This window comes from Pinus tabuliformis, chromosome J (genome assembly GCF_031772625.1).
Source record: "Pinus tabuliformis cultivar Carrire ecotype Pingquan chromosome J, CPIR1, whole genome shotgun sequence".
Lineage (NCBI taxonomy): Eukaryota > Viridiplantae > Streptophyta > Pinopsida > Pinales > Pinaceae > Pinus > Pinus tabuliformis.
Window position 1 is genome coordinate 1,081,206,412 of NC_142295.1, and position 7,522 is coordinate 1,081,213,933.

A 7,522-nucleotide genomic window follows, 5' to 3' on the forward strand; every position below is an offset into this window, starting at 1 on the left:
TTGTAAACTGTATCTATGGGATTGCTTAATCATTTATCCAACACATCCTTTCTCTAATCGTTTGCTCCTTGACTTAGCTAGTACCACCCTAGTGTCGTAACCAATTTTCTCTCATTTTATGTCGACCTTTTTCTATTGTTTTTATTCTTCTTTTCTCATTCTCTCAACAAATACATGCTCAAGTTAGATGTTTTTGTCGACACTAGTTGTTGAAATTTCTAGGTCTGACACGTTAGAAATCCCTAATACATTATTTGGTTTATTTCACCTACTTGTTTATTCCATCAACAATTTATTTATACATATCAATACTGAAAATAAACACAAATGCAACCTTAGCTCATATGCAGATAAACAACTGAAATACTGAAAGAAACAGACAAGGGACACCATTATTTTTGGACAATCGTCCCCGGAAAAACCCAATGCGGGAAAATCGGTGCAATAGTTCTGAGGGTTTTATTATTATGAAAATTTCTTGAGTACAAATAGGGTGCCGAAATGGCTCACCCAACAGAGATTGTTACACAGCAATAATACCTCTTCTCGGAGACAAATACTTAACCTCTCAGCTCTAGTCTGCCCCACAAAAATCCTTCCAAAGCTTCTCCTAGGCTCTGCGTTAGCCCTGCTAGCCTCAGCGTAGCTCCTGAACCCTCTGTGTCAGGCTTTTGCCTCTCTGCGTAGGCTCTCTAGCCTTTTGTGTCACCCACGCAGGCTCCTGAGCTTCTGCGCAGTGTCTAGCTGCCTCTGCATAGCTTCTGCTCCCTCTCTGTTATGTAGTCATTGCCCCTCACTGCAATAGATCACTTGTTTGAATTTTCTCAGCAAACCTCGCTCCAGAAAATCGGACTGACTGACCAATCTTGGTGTATCTCCCACTGACCCTCAAGCCTCCTCTTATACTTTTCCTGTTAAGTCTTCAACGACCGAGATTAAGTCTCTAATCAATGGCTAAGATTAAGTCTCTAATCAATGGCTAAGATTAGATTTGGCTTGATCCATGTCATTTAGAAAATTCTCACCCAGTTTTATATTAATGCCCATTAATATTTTAATTTTCCTAAGTTTAGACTTAGGAACCCCATTAAAAATATTAATTATTTTAATATCTCTCCAACTAGATGGAATTTCCCCAAACCGTTTCTGGGTCTTGGAGATCTCATGTGCTTTAGCTTCTCCACCAATTTTCATGGCTAGAGAACATCCGATGCTACCACAAATCAACACTCCATCTTAGCAAGGAATGTGCTCTAGTAATGCTCCACCACTGAACATCACACTGATCCTTCTGCGCCAGTACCTGTGCTGATGCTTGGCTTGCTATACAACATCCATTGCACCGCTGCCCATGACCCTGCCACTACCACTGCTACATCTGTACTGCAACTCCCTCTCAACATGTTGCATCATGCTGCCCATAGCACTGCCACTGCTAACTACTGCACTGCAACTCAGTTACCGAGAAGTAAGTAACTGATCTACCCAAATTCTGACATCCTTGTCAGTCCGAAAGCCTCCTGATGCTGAAGCTACCGTTGTTGCTATTCTGTACTCCCTTTGCCGTCTTTGCACTACTGCAACCACCTTTGTGCCTTTTGCACTGTTGCAACCACCTCTGTGCCTCTCGCACTGTTGCAACCACCTCTGTGCCTCTCGCACTGCTGCAACCACCTCTGTGCCTCTCGCACTGCTGCAACCACCTTTGTGCCTTTTGCACTGTTGCAACCACCTTTGTGCCTCTCGCACTGCTTGCAACTCCCATTGTGTTGCTACAGACCTCTGCACTCTAGCACTGCCTTGTCGCTCCATCGCATCTTGTTTCTATTGACATCCGTCATGCTGCTACTATCATTCAGGGCTCCCGTAGCTGGATACGATCCAAGAGTTTGGGTACTTCAAGGATCCTGCCCCTCATCTTTTGTAGTCCCCTTGACTACAACTTGATGTCACCCCACCTCTTCCCTAGAGGTGCATGAGCACCCATGGCATAGTCGTCATCAGTCTCAAATTCTTTCTCCGCTTTAGCCAGAGATCCCTTGAAGTCAGAAGCCTCTCCCTTGTTCTTCTTCCTGGGACACTAGGATGCATAATGACCCAGCTCCCCACAATGGAAGCACTTCACCTTGGAGATGTCCTTCTTCTTCCTCTTCCCTTGCTGTCTCACAGATGCCAGAGCCGCATCCTCCTCCTCCTCTTTCTTGATTCGACCTCCTTTGCCACTACTCCCCGCCTGGGTCAACCGTCTGATTTCTCCTTGGTGAAGAGCTACCCACATCTCTTCCCATCCTAGAAGATTAGCTCTGCCCAAAATGATTTGGACAAATGTCTCCCACTCCTCGGAGACTATGTTCAGGGCGGTCCTCACCATGAACTCTTGATCTGGTGTGGCCCCTATGGAAGTAATTTGGTCCCGAATCCACTGCAATCTGAGGAGGTATAGATCTATTTGCTCCCCCTTCTGCATCTGATATGAACGAAGCTGATTCTCCAATAACATCTTCTGCTGCATGAAAGTGCCCTGGTACAATGTCGTCAAATTATCCCACATCTCCTTTGCTGTGTTCTTTTCGGCAATATGTGGTACAACATGATCTTTAACCTCGTCAAGGATGATGTACTTTGCCCTTGCCATTGCATCCTCATAATTCTCATTATCCGTTGGGTCGACTGGGATAGCCATGGTTCTCAAGGCAAAGCCCTTGATGTGATGTCTATCTAGGATTGCCAGGATCCTGGCCTTCCACATGACAAAGTTGGAAGCTCTGTCCAACCTGTCCTGATCCCTCAGTCCCTTCACTTCCATCTCCACTTCTGTTCTGTACACCCTCTGAGGTTCGAATTCCCTCGTGGAAATCTCCTTCTAAGTCCTGATTTCCCTACTGGAAATCTTCTCGCAAACTGTTGAATCGCTCCTCTCCAATCCTCTTTGCAACTGCAACTCGAATTTGGATTTCTTGGCTAGAAATTTGTCAAGGTAGCGACTCCCTCTACCTTGGTTGTGTGCTGTTAGGTACTGTTCTGCTTCGACAGAAACAACACCCCACTAGCTTCCTAATCCGCAATCTGCCCACAGCTCCCTAGGCCCCAACAACTGAAGAAACTGAGCCTTCCAGCTTTGCTCAATCCAGAAACGCTAAATCACTCCTCTGGCCAACTACATCAAGCCTATCTGGCTGAGTTGGATGACGTGGCTCTTCACGAGCCTCTTCTGCCTTTCTTTTCCTTTGCGTTGGCCCTCTCTCTGGCTCGAAATGATGACGCAGGCCCTTTGTGTCACTCCTTTTCTACTACCTTCTGCTTAGGAGCAGCTCTGTCTCTTGGGACAGTTGCTGCTGCTGCAAATTTCCGATATTGCTAATGCTTTTAGTCCTCCTGTGATCTACAACCCTCTGATACCATGTTGAAATTTCTAAGTCTGACACGTTAGAAATCCCTACTGCATTATCTGGTTTATTTCACTTACTTGTTTATTCCATTAACAAGTTATTTATACATATAAATACTGAAAATAAACACAAATGCAACCTTAACTCATATACAGATCAACAACTGAAAAACTGAAACAAACACACAAGGGACACCGTTATTTTTGGACAATCGTCCCCGGAAAAACCCAATGTGGGAAAACTGACACAACAGTTCTGAGGGTTTTATTATTATGCAGATTTTTTGAGTACAACTAGGGTGCCGAAATGGCTCACCCAAAAGAGATTGTTACACGGTAGTAATACCTCTTCTCGGAGACAAATATTCAGCATCTCAGCTCTAGTTTGATCCACGAAAATCCTTCTAGCGCTTCTCCTAGGCTCTACGTCAGTCCTACTAACCTTAGCCTAGATCCTGAACCCTTTGCGTCAGCCTTCCGCATCTCCGCGTAGGCTCTTTGGCCTTCTGCATCACCCACGCAGGCCCCTCAACCTCTGCGCAGTCTTTAGCTACCTTTGCATCAGCCTCTTCAGTCATTGTGCTGACCCTTGGGCACTATCTCTGCCTCTCTGCTATGTACTCATTGCCCCTCGCTGCAATAGATCACTTGTTCGAATTTTCTCAGCAAACCTCGCTCCAGAAAATCGAACTCACTGATCCATCTTGGTGTGTCTCCAACTGACCCTCAAGCCTCCTCTTCTACTTTTCCTGTTGAGTCTTCAACGACCGAGATTAAGTCAATAATCAATGCCTAAGATTAGATTTGGTTTGATCCATGTCATTTAGAACATTCTCACCTAGTTTTATATTAATACCCATTAATATTTTAATTTTCCTAAGGTTAGACTTAGGAACCCCATTAAAAATATTAATTATTTTAATATCTCTCCAATCGGGTGGAATATCCCCAAATAGTTTCTGGGTCTTGGAGATCTCATGTGCTTTAGCCTCTCCACCAATTTTCATGGCTAGAGCACATCCGATGCTACCACAAATCAGCGCTAGTATGTCACTAGATCATCACAACTCACACCTTTGCTTTTTTTGTGCTAGCATTGTCTCATGTAGCCTTTGCTTTTGCCTCTCGAAAGTCACTTGTTCTCATGCTAGAGCTACCATGGTGATCGTATTTCCAAATCTTGCCTTCATTGGTGCTTCGCCAGTCTTTGTAGCTCTTGCCCCTAGTTAGATACACGTGGGCATAGCTAAATTGTAGTTTCATAGCTATTTCATGAACTTTGCCACTTTAGATGCCCTTTATTCCATATATTTTGTAATTGACGAGGTTGCTTGGATGATTATGAGGATATATTCTTACCTTGTAAACATCCCTTAACAAGCTCCAACTTCAAGACATCTCTTTTGTTTTTCAGTGAAGTATAAGCATGTAACTATTCTTCCTTGGCTTTTTGCATTACATTTATGCTTCTTGCTTAACATTACTCTTATCCAGTTTGTTAAGCATTTACCCCATTTTATGTACTTGACATGTTTTGGCTTGGGACAATTGGATATGATTCTATGATTGTTCATGTGGCGTCACATTTCATGGGGCAATTTCATAGTTGACATGGTAGTACACATATGCCACAACATTGGTCACATCATTCAAGGCCCATTTAGGAAAATTTTGCATGCATGGGCACCCTCTTGACATTCCATGTTGAATATCCTTGAACGGCCTCCCATTCATCATCTTTCTAGCTATTTTGTACTGGAATAGAGCTCAAACCCTTTGCAGACACATCTACTTGCTATTTGCGAACATGTGGCTTCATTATTTTTAGGTTGGAGAGGGCCATTTCATAATTTTTGGAGGTCACTTGCATGATTTTTAGGATATATTTCTACATTTGAAACCTCTCCCTGTACTTACGAGCTATTTTGGAGGAGCTTTCAACATATTTGGCCCTTTTCACTTGACGTGTGTGGATCTCCCAACATCAAGCCCTCATGCTTAGGCTCTTGAATGTGCTCGAGTTAGGTCGAGTCAAGTTTGCTGTAACGACTTGGACAACATGAAGAGTGCGCCCGAGATGAATTTGGTGGAACGACTTTGGTGAGACGGGCACACGAAGAGTGCGCCCAAGATGATTTCAGTGGAACAATTGGAATAATTTAGTGATTCGGCACTACAAGGATACCCAGTTGAGGCACACTCAAGTTTGTTGTAATGACTTGGACAACACGAAGAGTGCGCTCGAGATGAGTTCGGTGGAATGACTTTGGTTCGTGTGCCCAAGATGATTTCAGTGGAACAATTGGAACAATTTGGTGAGTCGGCATGACAAGGATACCCAACCGAGGCACGCTCTGTCGAAGACAAAGCGCAACGAACTGAAGACAAGGTGCACCCAGCCAAAACGCTCCCGTCCGATTTGCGGATGCACACGGCTGAGGATAAACATGAAGAGGAGTATATTGCAGAGAAGTATGGGGAGTCCATACCACATATGGGTGGATTATTCTCGGAGACGAGGAGAGATGGACTTGTGATGTGGAAAAGGAAGTCATATGACTTCCTCACAGCACCATATTTTTGAAGTTCACGAAGGAGATGGTCTTACTGTCACTTGCTCGAGATTGTGAGATCCCGTCTAGCTTGACATGCCATTCAATGGTGCCTCAGGATGAGCATAATCAGAGGAAAGTTTGCGTGACATGGAAAGAGGTGACAATGGTTGCACATGTTTGGGTGCATGTGTTCTTGTGGAGTTGATGCTACAATCAGATTAGCTACCTGACTAGTCGATTGCATGAGGGGATCCAACACGTCATTCTTACAAGTTGCAATACATGCATAAACCTACGATATATGTCAGGGAAGAGATTCTTTTGTATTGATGAGACAATTTATGCGAAGGTTGTTCATGATAAGAACAGTCTTCAATTTTTGGTTAAGAAGTTTGTCGAGGGGTGTGTTGTTGAGGACAACTACCATATTGATGTGGGGGAGGATGTCAAGACCTTAGGAGGCACCCGAGCATGCCTGGTGTAGGCCGAGTCAATTTCGGTGTAACGACTCGGTTTGCATGAAGGGTGCGCTCGAGACAATTTTGTTGGAAAGACTTTGGAGAGACGAGCGCACAAAGAACGCACCTGAGATGATTTTGGTGGAATGATTCGAACAAATTTGAGAGTCAACACGATGAGGGTGGCTATTCGAGGCACACCCGACTAGGGACAAGGCACGCCCAGCTGAGATGCGCCTGATCGAAGACAAGGCGTGCCCATCTGAGATGCGAAGGCGCATGATTGATGGTGAATTGAAGGAAAGCTTGAATGCGGAAAATGATGCGACATAATTTGGAGTTTATGGTCGGCTTGAACGAAGGAAGGTCGAATCAAACACCCAACCGACACGTCCCTTGGAGGAGACATAAATTTCCATGGAGGGTTACTCATATATATAAGGTGATATGAGAGGAGTTAGAAGATCAATCAACTGAAGATCAACAACCTTTAATCGCAAGAAAAGGAGGAGATGATGAAGGAAGAAGAGAGTTGGGTCTCAGGAAGGAGCTTTCTCTCTAAAGCAAGTTGTTGAAGGAAGTTGTGCAAGTTTGTGGAACACAATATTGATGAGGGTGGTACACCATGGGGTATTTTTGTATTGAGGTGTTGTGTAGGATGAAGGGCTGCAACTTGGTTATGTATTGGGTATGGTTGTGGGTTTCTAGCTGTAAAGTTATAACTCGGTTATTGTATATTTGTATCTGTGAAGGTTTGTGACAACAAACTATTTGGAGTTCCTCCCAACCGAACCAAAGTCCATTTTAAATCAAAGTTTTGTGTATTGGAGTTTTAGAGTCAAAGTGTAGTTGGGAAATTGTTTTGGGAGTTCCCCCTCTTGTTTATTGAAGTGTTATTTATGTACATGATTTGTATTGTTTATGAATGAATGCGATTATTGATGAACTTAAGTTAATTGAAGTAAATTGTAATTGAAGTGGCTATTGTAGTGAGATTTGATTAAACACCAATTTTACAAGTATAAGATATCGATCTCGGTATAGGGTACATGGGCTAGAGAATAGTACAAGCATTAATAACTCAAGTTGGTTTCAACATTGAGGAGAAAGCGCGCCTGTGC